This window comes from Microtus pennsylvanicus, chromosome 12 (assembly GCF_037038515.1).
Source record: "Microtus pennsylvanicus isolate mMicPen1 chromosome 12, mMicPen1.hap1, whole genome shotgun sequence".
In the NCBI taxonomy this organism is placed as follows: Eukaryota; Metazoa; Chordata; class Mammalia; order Rodentia; family Cricetidae; genus Microtus; species Microtus pennsylvanicus.
In genome coordinates this window covers 33,730,656-33,743,369 of record NC_134590.1, presented here as the reverse complement: position 1 = coordinate 33,743,369, position 12,714 = coordinate 33,730,656, and the positions used below count along the sequence as shown (strand labels likewise).

General features: G+C 46.0%; 1 long non-coding RNA gene across 1 annotated transcript; it reads left to right on the top strand.

Moving 5' to 3' along the window:
* Nucleotides 1-2: 2 nt before the first annotated feature.
* On the top strand, nt 3-9,692 carry LOC142832624 (uncharacterized). The gene is made up of 4 exons (XR_012907244.1): nt 3-29; nt 651-734; nt 7,840-7,974; nt 8,932-9,692. It is a non-coding gene; the product is annotated as an uncharacterized LOC142832624 (long non-coding RNA).
* Nucleotides 9,693-12,714: the final 3,022 nt, after the last annotated feature.

The following is a 12,714-nucleotide window of genomic DNA, read 5'->3' as shown; positions in this document are numbered from 1 at the left end:
AGAAAGGAGGTAAGGAGCAAGTGTTTAGGGTAATATCTGCTAATGATGATGGGGGCGGGGCGGGGCCTGGCGCCGGGGCGGCCCGCGCGAGCGGCGCCTCGGACAGGGTCGTGGGGGGAGGGGAGGGAGGGGAGGCCGCGGCCCTTGGGGGGACCCGGTGGCGGGACGGGGGGTGGAGTGGGGACGGGGATGGGGTGGGGGACGGAACCTGGAGGGCGTCCTGCTGGGGACAGGTGGAAGAGGTGGGCTCCCGGGTCTCTCTGCTGTGGACGAGAGGCGGCCGTGCTTGCCGGCCGGGTCCGAGCTTTGCAAATGAGTTCCCGGCGCCCTCCTGCGTGACCTCCCAACTCTCGGAGTGCACGAAGGGGGTGGTACCTAGAAGTTAGGGCGGGGTCGCCGGAGTGCAAGGGTGGACGGTAAGTTCTTCTAGAAGGATACTACACCCCCCCCCCCACCTTCGGAAAAGAACGTCTTGCAGGACTTGGCACGGGCTGCTGGGAGGCTTGTCCTGCCTTAGGGTCTTGCTGTCCCAGGTTTGGCGGCTGAACCTGAAAGCGCTCAGGGCCCTGGGCTTGCACACCGTTTCACTTGTTTTCCATAGGGGGCTGGGAGAGAGCCGAGGGACGCCATTACTTCTCTCCATTCTACAGATTTGAAAACTGAGGCTCCGCAAGATTAAAGGGCATTATCCAAATTCACGCAGAGGAGCTTGTGAGTGAGTTGCACGGATGCAGGCAGGTCTTCAGAATTTAAAATAGCTGGTAGACGGTGCAATTAAAGGGAACAAAATGACCTCACGCTTCCCTCGGAGCTGATGATTGCTTTGAACATTATTATTATTTATGCGTATACTTTGCAAGACCAAGGTGGCCTGGGATCTCACTTTCTACATTGTTCATTCCAGCTGGCGCAACCAAGGGGTTCTGGGGAGCACGGGGTCTCAATACTTGTTTGAATGAAGGAAGACCCTCCAGTAGTTTGCAGGAGGACCCCCATAAGGTCCTTGAAACACAAGGAAGGGTTCTGGCGTCTGCCAGTCATTCCTTACTATCTCGCAGGAAGCATCCTTCAATAGGCCTACTCCAGCCCCAGCATCCCCTCCTCCCAAGCTTGGGTTCCAGCCTCGTTCATCACTATCCAGGTCCTTGATGGATGACCCTCATCTCTGCAATCCGGAGTGACTTTCTTATTCAGAGCTATCGTTTTAGTCTTGGCAAAGTGACCCATTTTCTTCTGGGGTCCAAGTCTTTGACCTCCCATTTCCCAGGTCTCCCTTCCTTCTGAAGAGTTCTTCCTTACTGTTTCAGAGCCTGTGTCGACCCCCCTCCCCAGACTGTCCTCTCCTCTGTAAGCTCCTCAGATAGTGCTGTGCCCCTCCTCCATTTATTAGAGATGAAATAAATAATGCCATAAATAAAAGTATTTGGGAGTCCAGGAACTGTCAGGGCTGATTAGGGCATAGAGGACATTTTCTTTCTCATTATGCAAAAGCATTTCATGGGGAAATAAAAGAGGTTTCATTGTAACTCATGCATGTCATATTTCAAGGAATTCAAGATATTAATCATATTTAACATTATTTGCAACGTTTTCTTCTCCCTGGCTTCTGAAAACTGCTAAATGAGGACACGTGGATCACCAGGAAGAAAGGGAGAGGAGCGTGAGAGGGACAGTTGAGAAATAATGAAAGGCTGGGGAAGGAGACCAAGTGAGATGCCAGGGAGACGTCTCTTAGGCGCAGAAGTGAGGAATGGGGGAGTGACTTCTGGGACAGGAGACAGATGAAACTGAACGATACACGAGGAAATAAATGATAGCAAGCCTCCCCGCACATTCCCGGCTAGAGAGCGGTTCTGAATTTTGCATTGAAACCTTTCCCTCCCACTTTACTCCCCGATAATTTGCCAGGAACTCCTAGCTTTTGGAAAGAAATTAGGGTGAGGCTTGGTGGGGAGAAGACCTTCAGCCCTCTGGTAAAGAAATGACTTCTTGTACCTGGGGATGGTGAAGCTATCTCTTCTACGCAGATTTATTTATTTACTTTTAGAGTTATTAATCTTACTTGTATGAGTGTGTTGCCTGCATGTGTGCATGTGCACCGCATGGATGCCTGTGGCCCGAGGACCTGGAACTGGTCTCACCGATGGTTGTGACTCATCACGTGGGTGCTGGGACTCGAACCTGAGTCCTCTGCAAGAACAGCAAGCGCTCTTCACCACTCAGCCATCTCTCCAGCCCCTAAGTATGTGTTTTAGATTTATGTCATTCTTTCCGCTCAAACACCTTGAGAGACGGGCAGCCATACTCCCTGCTTTCCTGACTGAAGGGACCGTCTATCATTTTTCCACAAAGTGGCCATTTCTACAAATGCAAACACTCAAATGAGAGGTTGCCTTGGTTGGGATCATCTCTAAACATCCACGTTGGAAACTTAGTCCCCACTGTAGAAGTGTAGGGGGGTGGGGCCTACGGTCAGGCATTTGCCACATGAGGGCTGTGCCCTCAAGCTTGGGTTGATGCCTGTTTACAAGAGCACGGGAATGTGAGTTTGGATTCTTGGGTGCTCCTGTGGGTGATGCCTCTGCCTCACTGTATTGCATGTTACAGCAAAAAGGCTCTAAGCAGTTGATGCCCATCAACCCTGGACGTCTTGGCCTCTGGAATGGCAAAAGCAAAACAAAATAGGAACAAAAAAAAAAAAAACCTCTCAATTTCCATTCTTTACAAATTGCTTAGTGCATGGTATTCTGTCATACCTGTGTGGGTAAACAGAAGACGGTCATTGCAACAGCAATTCCATTACAAAGTACTCAAGAATTTGGGAGAATGAACGTGAAAGGCCTAGGTTGCTATGAATGCTATTAATGGTGAGTCTGGTGAGAACTCGGAACTGTAGAGAAAGAAGAGTGGTTAAGCGGTTTTGATCTATGCTAGAAAAATGGGGTTTGGTGGCTCACACCTGTAGTCCCAGAGCTATCCCCCTAATCTGGCATTCATTTGGGAGGGACAATCAAGAGGCCTGACCTGTAATACATATCCATACACCCTACTTAAAAAAGAAAAGAGGTAGGAGAGAAGGAAGGAGGGGCAGGCTGATAGTTAAGGGCATTCTAATGAGTCTCCGGTTGGAATGAGGATCAGAGCTTTAGGAGCTGGAGGAAAGGCCGTCTCGGCTCTCCAGAACTCTGCCTTAGGAGTGCGTGGAAGGCAAAACTTCTCCATAAAGAACAATGAAGTACAATGTCTGGCAGGATAAATAGCTATGCCGTCGCAAAGCCTTCAGAGGGCTGCAGAGCTTCTTTTGGCCGAGAGACTAGAGAAATGATTTAAAGATGGAATTTATAATTAAAGGGGATGCAGAGCAGAAAGATGGGGAGATTTGCAGCCTGGCATGGTAAGAGTGAAAAAGCATGCCCAGGAGAGAGTACTGTGGGGTTAGCCAGTGGCCCTTTGCTTAGGAGATTATTCAGGTTCCGGTGCTCGGGATCTATTCATCAGGATAATGAGACAGTGGCCTTAACTGTCTGGGATCTTTGAGACAAGCCAGGCTTTGAAGGCAAGGTTTAAAGAAAGGCACGTGCTGCCCAGAGCCACCTTGGAAGGCTTCTGCAGTCTGGCGCAGCATTCCTGGGCTACTCCGGGTGTGTCTCAAGCTGGACTAGGTTAGCTCAGAAGGGCGGAAGCAGTAAGCTTTGCAAGTAGCTGTGTGTGCTGACTCAGCGTGCAAGCTATGGGACCAACTGTCAAAGGTATGTTGGACAGTTTGTGACTTCAGTCAGAGACCGGTCAGAGGGGCAGGGTTACCACAGAGAGCCCTATCTAGGGAGTGCCTACTGTAGGTCTGGAAATAAGGTGCTTTTAAAGTCCCCCCAAACTGTAGAGTTGGTGTCCAGTCTTATCCTTGGAAAGCTGAATAAGCAGAGGCTGTGAGTGGGCACCTGATACTTTGGGGGCTCAGACCCTGAAGCGCATCTAGGAGGTGGTAGGTGGCTATTCTGGAGCCTTCAGATTTAAATGTTCACCCCTTTGGGTTTGGATTTACCAAGCCCCATCCCATCATATTTGTGATTTTAAGATAGGGTCTCACTGTAGCCTAGAGTGGCTCTGAAGTCACTGTGTAGCAGGGTCTTTGAAGTGATTCCCCTGCCTCTGCCTCCCAAGTACTAGAATTACTGAGGGCTGGGTTTACAGATATTGGCCACCATTCTTGGCCCATAATTGCGTTTTCGAAGTCGATAACGTGTTTGAGTTCACTGATTCCAAGCTGGAGAAGTAGCTGAGGATGAATTAAACTAGCTGATTTAGATGCCACTCTTGGACTTTGGGCTTGGCACTGGAATGAGTTTAGACTTTGGGGGGCTTTTGAGGTGGACATTTGTAATTTGTATATGAAGATGACGTGCCTTGTAGAGGACAGAGGCAGAATACAAATGGCGTGAGTGTGTCTCCCAATATCACATCATGGAAACAATCCCCAGTGTGACGCTGTTTAGAAGGAGGACATAATGAAAGGTGGCTAGGTCCTTAGGACTGCCCCTCATGGATGGCATAAATGTGGAGGGCTTGAAGCTTCCAGGACATCTGTGGCTCTCCCTTACCCACACCATGCTGTCTGCGTGTTATAACATAGGAGGGAGGTTCTAACCATTAGACCTGCACCCTTGAGCTCCCCAGTCTCCAGAACTATAAGCCTAACAAACTTACAGTGTCTATAAACTACCGCATCTTTGGAATCCTAGTGTAGCATCACAGGAATGAATTAAGACAGTGGCTTAGCTTTGCTTTTTATGAAAGGTCTTGAAGAAGAAAAATGCCAGGAATTTGAAGTGGTCACCTTTCCTATCCTCGCACAGGCCGTTCCCTAGCCTGCACTGCGGGAAATGGTGTTTGCAGTGGAGAGAGAGAGCACCTGTAATCCAGATGCTTAGGACACAGAGATGAGAGAGTCATGACAGGCCCTCCCGGGTCCAGTCCTCAGTAATCAGGAGAAAAAGAGGGAAAGAAAAAAAAAGTAACGTTCTTGTTAATTATCCCTTAGAAAATAGAACAGGCACTGACTCCCAAGTGTGGAGCCATTCACTCCTTCAGACTTAGGACCATTCCTCCCGCTGAACTCAGCGCTGTGTGTGCATGCGTGCAGCAGATCTCCCTGAAGAGGAAGCATCTACTGAGTTAAAGATCCTCAGGCTGCTTGACCTTGGCTGATTAGAACTGTGGTTGTGGACTGAAGGGCAGTCAGGGCCGAACGTACTCTGAGCCTCCTCGGCTCCTTAACAGCCATTTACTTTCAACCTCTGTGTCTGGCCTAACATCCCGGTGACCAGGTTAAGCTCTCACAATACGTCACTGACCTTCATGGACCTTTGGCTCCCGCCCACTCTGAAGAACATTCCAACATCTCAACCTGTAGAAAGCACTTCCGGCCTTGCGGTAGCTTCTCCACAGTTGTCTAGTGCTTTTGAAGATTATCACCTTCCTGGTTCTGTGGCTGCGCAGAAGGCCTCGTCTACCGTGGAACATGTTGTTCAGAGAAGCCCGAGTCTATGTCCTGGGCCATGACCACTTGCCTTTGGCTAAGAATGAGCTGCTTCCTTTTTCCCTTGAATGTTGAGCTGCTGCTTTACAGCTCTTCGATACAAACATAATAGAGCCAAGCACTTGCAAAGTCCTTCGTAAGGAGCACTCAGTAAACTTCTTGCTCCTCTCTGTTGTCTGAGTCATCAGACAATGACTTTGCTGCTGTCTGCTCTTGGGGGCTGTACAGAGACGGGTAGGATAACAACTACAGTCATGCTTCAAATCTTTTTAGATGTTTACTCTTAACTCAAAAATAAGAGATGGTGAAAGCCAAGGGGTTATCTATGGACAGGGTAAATTTTTGATTGGCAGCATCTCAATTCCTTGAGCCATCCAGAATATAGCTTTTAAATAATAACTCAGCCATGGGAAATGCTTTTTATTGCACCAATTTCAATGATATTTAATGAGCTTCTGATTGACTGTTTGATCTCCCAATGTTTTGTGCTACTTTTAATTCATTTCGTATAATAGAAAAAAAAGTAATTGGAATAAAATTTTGTGACAAGATAATGACCTTCCACTTTGAAATTAAATGTCTGATTAGCTTCAACATTTTAATGCTGAGATGATGCTGCAGCAGGCACAGGAGTGCGCGTACTGTCATTCCATGGAAAGTGACTGAGGAATATGCCCTCGCTTTGCTGATCGCATAGCCAAAGGGCGTGGTGGCTGTAGAATCAGAGACACGCAGGCCTAGAAGGGAATGACGCAGTTGCCTGAACCCGTGTCTGCAGTTTTTAACAACTTGGATACGTGGTTGTATGAACCATGCTTGACTACCAGTGACAGAGATCTCACTATCTCTGAATGCATCAGCCATTCACCCAGGTATTAGTCCAGAATATTTATTGTGTGTCTACTATGCGATAGGTGTCTTTATGGGTTCTGAAGGACATAATAGTGCAACAGATTCCAGGGTATCCTGGGAGAACAAGGAGCAGATGATAAATTAGTCACTGTTGTAGGGAGGCTGCTTGTTTGTTTCCCGGCTGCCCCGACTCCCAAAATAATCACACAGAAACTATATTATTTAAAACACTGCTTGGCCAATGACTCTAGCGTATTCCTAGCAAACTATTACGTATTAAATTAACCCATTTCTATTATTTTATATTTTACCTTGAGGCTCGTGGCCTACCAGGAAGGTTCCAGCTGGCGACTTGCGTCTTTCTCCTCTAGTGACTCCATGACTCCTGACTCTGCCTTCTTTCTTCTAGCATTCAGCTTAGTTCCCACCCCCATCCCAGCTCTGCTCTACCCTATCACAGGCCCAAAACAGCTTCTTTATTAGCCAATGGTATTCACAGCTTACAGAGGGAAATCCCACATCATTTCCCCTTTTCTGTCTAAATAAAAAGGAAGGTTTCACTTTAACATAGTAAAATTGCATATAACAAAACAGGTATCGAGTAAAAATTATAGTTACAATATTTATATCTACTTTGTCTTTTATCATAAGTGAGGAAAACTATAATTATAACTATCTATTCTTCAACTCCATCAAAGACTACAGAAGGATATAATATTACCTAAGTAAACAGGAAGTGCATTGTAAGCAATTTCCAAAACTCTAGAATTGACAGAGACATCTCACTGCCTGGACAGTCACCCAGAGTTCTTCTGTAATGTTTGGATATCCATCTTCAGCCTACCAGCCCATAGTATCTGGCAGACTTTTCCATGAAACAGGAAATTTCAAAGACAGCTCCGCCTATATTGACAGTTTGTCAGTCACTTTTTTCTGTGTCCTGCAGAATGTCTGGCAGTCTCTTTAATGAAGCAGGAACCCTGAAGGACTGTCTCACCTTCTTTAGGGAACTTTAGCAGTCATTTCTCAGTGGGTCCTGCATGTCCAGCTCATATGGCAGAACATCAAGCAGTCCAGGAAAGAGCAGTTTCTTGCCCAAATGGCTAGCTAACTCTATAAGGAGCCTCTTTGATGCTCATCATCCTCTTGGTGCTGCCAAGAGCAGATGTGTTTCATTGTCATGAAAAGTCTTAAGCTCTTAAAACATTTTAAATGCCATATTCTGAAGGTCTCTGAAAGATGTGAAGAATACCTATCTAACTGCCATACCCCTAGGCTTGTGGTTCTGGGTACTGTAAGAAAGCAGGATGAGCAAACCAGTAAGGAGCATCTTTCCATGGCTTTTACATCAGTTCCTGCCTCCAGATTCCTGCCCAAAATTTCTGCTCAACTTCCTCTAATGATGGAATATGATGTAGAAGTATAAGCCAAATAAACCCTTTCCTCTCCAGGTTGTGTTTGGTCATGGTGTGTTATCACAGCAATGGAATCCCTAACAAAGACAATCGATGTTACTTTGATAAAGGCTGATAGCTCACATGGGAGAAAACCAGTTCATACGAACAACCCAGGGCAAAGGACAACAGGTACAACAGCCATTGAGTGGGGTGCTTTGAGGGTCAGAAAGAAGGAGGTCAGGCAAATGCAGGGGGCTTGAGAGCAGAATACAGGGCTCATTCTGACTGCAGAGGGACCTTGAGAACTCAGGACAGAGTGACATCACCATCGGGTTTATGTTTTTAAAAGCTATTTACAGGAAAGGCACAACTGTAGTTCTTATTCAGACACATAAAGGAACGTGTTACAGATTTTATCTGGCTTGGACTTGGTAGCATGGACTATGTCAAATTCCACCTCATGATTTCAAAAGAAATTACATACTTGTATAGAATAAAGGAAGATTCACTTTCGAGGGGACATGGGCAAAGGAGGGAACCTTTTCTGATGTCTAACAGTTATCCAAGCTTGAAAAGTTAAATACAAACCAGTGAAAGACATTGAGAGAGTACCAACAGGTAACTACAAAAATGAGGGTCATTACACACGACAGTGTCCCAATGAAACACAGTATTTTTTTTCTGCAATGCTTAAAAAAAAAGCAAAAGAAGTATTTTTAAGATTATTTTAGATTCACAGGAGGTTGAAAAATGGTCTAAAGAAATCCCAGAAAGTAATACCTTTCATCTACTTTTTGCAAGGAGCACACCTTGTGTTCCTCTAGCTATGTACTTTGCATGCTATATATGCCCTTTGAGGTCTGTCACTTAGTTTAACATCCTGCGACCTACCCGTGTTTTTTGCATGCACCGATAGTTTGCTCCTTTTTACGGCTGAGTAGTAGGCTGTGGTGTGGATGTAGCCCAGGCTTTTAGTCGGTCCTCTTTTGAAGGATGTTATGACGGTTAGCAGTTTGAGGCAATGGCACATACGGCTGCTCTGAACAGTCATGTGGGACTTTTACATGGAGGTAAATTTTATTCTCTGGGGCCAAGTGGCTAAGAGTGGGTTGTCGGGGGCTTCACTGTGCCTTCTTACTTTTACAGGATCTGATTAGGATGAGAGACAGTTTGTTTCCAAATCAGAAGCCATGGATTCTTTCAAATATAAAGTATTGGTGCACGCCTTTGATCCCAGCACTGGAGAGGAGAGGCAGAGGCAGCCAGATCTCTGAGAGTTCAAGGCCTGCCTGGTCTACAGAGGGAGTTCCAGGACAACCAGCGCTGCATAGTAAAACCCTGTCTCAAAAACAAAACAAAACAAAAACCCCACATATCTAATCGGCTTCCAGTCTCCCCTCCATTGTCTTCCCCCTCTAGAGGGTGAAGTCTAGAGCTGCAGTTGCTGACTTAGGTCCTTATGATACGTGGCTGCCACCCCTTGCCTCTCAGAGCTCGTTCCTTCTCCCCTCTCTGTTCCTGTCCCCCCGCCAGTCTCACTGGTCTTTCTGAATAAGACAGAGGTGTTTACCCGAAATGCTGTTTCCCAGGGTGTCTGCAGCCCTCTTCCATATTTCCCGTAGACTGTGGTATCCATGCTTGGTGGGGCCTTCACTAAGCTCCCTGCTTACAGCTGCAATCCTTCCCCGCACCCACGCACCCATCTCTCTTCCTGTCTAGCACGGTCACTGTCTGTCACGCTATACCATGCTCTTGTGAGGACGTAGTAATCCCCTTGCGGGAGGCTTGCTGAGTCCACAGCGCGTGGTGGAGGCCTAGTGAACTCACTGTGCGAGGGAATGACCGTAAGAGCTGTGGAAGCAGTCGGAGGGAGTGGTAAGATGACATGGGACAGAGAAGCATGCATTCTACTGCACACTGCTCTGAGCAGTGGAAAGATGGTCTTCGTTTTGAACTTAAATATTCTCTAGCCGGGCGGTGGTGGCTCATGCCTTTAATCCCAGCACTTGGGAGGCAGAGGCGGGCGGATCTCTGTGAGTTCGAGGCCAGCGTGGTCTACATTCTCATTTGTTTCTCCTGCTTGTTGGCCCTTCGGATTCCTCAGGAAGGCTCGATCTCCTCATTCTCTCTTCCAAAGGAGGTCTGCGGTAGATTCCTTTCCTTTCTTTAAAGGAAGTCTGTGGAGCCTACTCAGGAAAGTGATACCCTTTGAAAGAGTATATAAGAGTATATAAGGGTATATATAACTCTTAAAAATTGAGTTACTCTTTCTTTTCACAAATAGTATTCTAGACTCATGAGAACCCATAAATAAGTCAAAGACCCCAACTGAGGTGGATATAAAGGAGCCTATGCAGGAGACAACCTGATGCAGGGCTGACATGCGTGCTCCTGAGATGCTATGAGCAGTCTGCCTCAGTGTTCCTCCTGCCTGTTCTGTTCTTGGTGTTTGTTCATTCTGCTGGAGTCTGTTCCTTGCTAGTCCGCATGGCCCCAGACTATCAGCTGTGCGCAGGATATCTATTTCCTACCAGATTCCGAAGTGTCCACATTGACCACCATTGCCTGATCCAGTCTTGGTGATGGATTGTCTCATCTATGAACACTCCCAATATTACGATGCGAGCATCATTTCCCTTGGAGCAAAGAGGACTGAAGAGCAAAGAGTTGAAGAGATCTCTCCACACTCACGGCAAATTTAAAGAGTTTAACTGAAAATTCTTCTATTTAATCCAAAAAGCCAGTGTCCCTTGTGAAGTTTTGTAAATTTAACCTTCTAGTCTCTTATTCTTTACTTCCCTTCATTTGTTTTGTTTTGTTTGAAACAAGACAAGGTTTTTCTGTAGTTTTGGAGCCTGTCCTGGAACTAGCTCTTGTAGACCAGGCTGGCCTCGAACTCACAGAGATCCGCCTGCCTCTGCCTCCCGAGTTTTAGGATTAAAGGTGTATGCCACCACCGCCTGACTTTTCTCTTCAATTCTTAAAGAAGAATCCCCCTCCCCAGAGAGCAGAAATCACCATGGACAGAAATATTAAATGTTTTGGATATTTAAGAAAAGCCCAGGAGGGGAAGAGAAAGGAACGCTTAGAAGCTAGATAGCGGTGTGACAAGATGGGTGTGATCCAGTTCTTAAGTTACCATGGCAAGATCAGTTTCCATCCTGTCTGCTAGCTCTCTCCCTGCCTGAAGACTATATTGTAATTGGATGACCAGGTCATGCTCAGTCTTGGTGTTTAAGCCAAGGTTTAACCTCACAGTAACAGAGGACTTTGGCTTTCCACGGAGAGGGCCCTGAAGTGAAATGGTGAAATACAGTCCTAGATATTAGCAGCTTTACGTTTTGTAACAACATATAGAATATATAAATTAATCTGTGCCATTTGCCCCCTGGCCCAGAAAGCAACTGGATTTCTCTGGTTGCCTGGGGTATTTCTTAGCTTCTTAACAAAGCTGTTATGAACAATCATATTTCTTTTGGCTTTGGACACCAATATAAAAATGTTTTTATTACAAAAAATTAATTTTTCTCTAAGTAATTTTTTTTCACTGTCTGGATGCTTTGGGTCTGTCTTCTGGGCTAGGAATATGTTGTTTTGTTTTAAATCTCTTCTCTGTCCTTGTAAGGCAGCTGATGTTGACTGCACGAGTTGCAAGCTGTCCTCACACACTCAAATAAATAAATATTTAGAAAAATAATGATTTACTGTTTCTTGCCACTCAGATTTCTGGGTTTAAGGTTTAAGGTCTCTCCTTACCATTGTGACAGCAGAGGTGACAAGGTCTTGGGGCACACACAAAGGCACACACAATGTAGGCACAGCTATGAGTTCTCAGTAGGCCATGTATCACAAGGCCAGTGTGTGTGCTCTGTAGACAGACATCACCATACATCCAGCAACACTGCAGGGAATGCTAAGCACAGATAGTTTCCTGCTCTTTTCTAGCCTCGCCATCGAACATCACAGGCAGCAAAGTTACTCTAGTGTTGGCACTTAGAAAAATCACTAAAGACAAGTTCAAATATAGTGAATTGGAACTGGAAGATGATTCAGTGGTTAAGGGCACCGACTATTCCTCCAGGGGACCTGGGTTCAATTCCCAACACCCACGTGACAGCTCACAACTGTCTGTAACTCCAAGATCTGACACCTCCACACAGATATGCATGCAGGCAAAATACCAATGCACATAAAATAAATTTAAAAAATATGAATCAGCCACTCTAAATGTCTGGGGAAGATTTTTGGAAATTGTTATTATCTAATAATAATAATAATTTGAGATTATTATTATTGATAATTGGACCTCTTCTCTAGATTAAAATCAAATCTCTGGAATGAGACCTTGGCATTGATAGTTTAAAAATCTCTCTAGAAAGCTAGGTATATATAATCCTATAATCCTAATAGTTGGTAAGGCTAAGGTGGGTTGCCATGAGTTTGAGTTATCCAGGGCTACAGAATGAGACCTGTCTCAACAAAACAAAACAAAACGAAAACCTCTGGTGGCTGGAGAGATGGCTCAGAGGTTAAGAGCACTGACTGCTCTTCCAGAGGATCTGAGTTCAATTCCCAGCAACCACATGGTGGCTCACAGCCATCCGTAATGAGATCTGGTGCCCTCTTCTGGCCTGCAGGCATACATGCAGGCAGAACACTGTATACATAGTAAATAAATAAATCTTAAACAAACAAACAAACAAAAAACCTCATTAGTCTGACTGGCTGTTCTGGTGTGCACTGCACAGCCTAGGGTGCCTCAAACCCATGGCCATTGCCAGCCCTCTGCCTCAGCCTTCTGCGTGCTGTGGTTTTAGGTGTGAGCAACCATGCCTGACTAGAGTTATTTTCAGAACCACTGCTTGAAGTAGCAGCATTGTACACGCCATGGTATAGGGTGATCACGGGGAGCCCAGGATGCACTTGGAG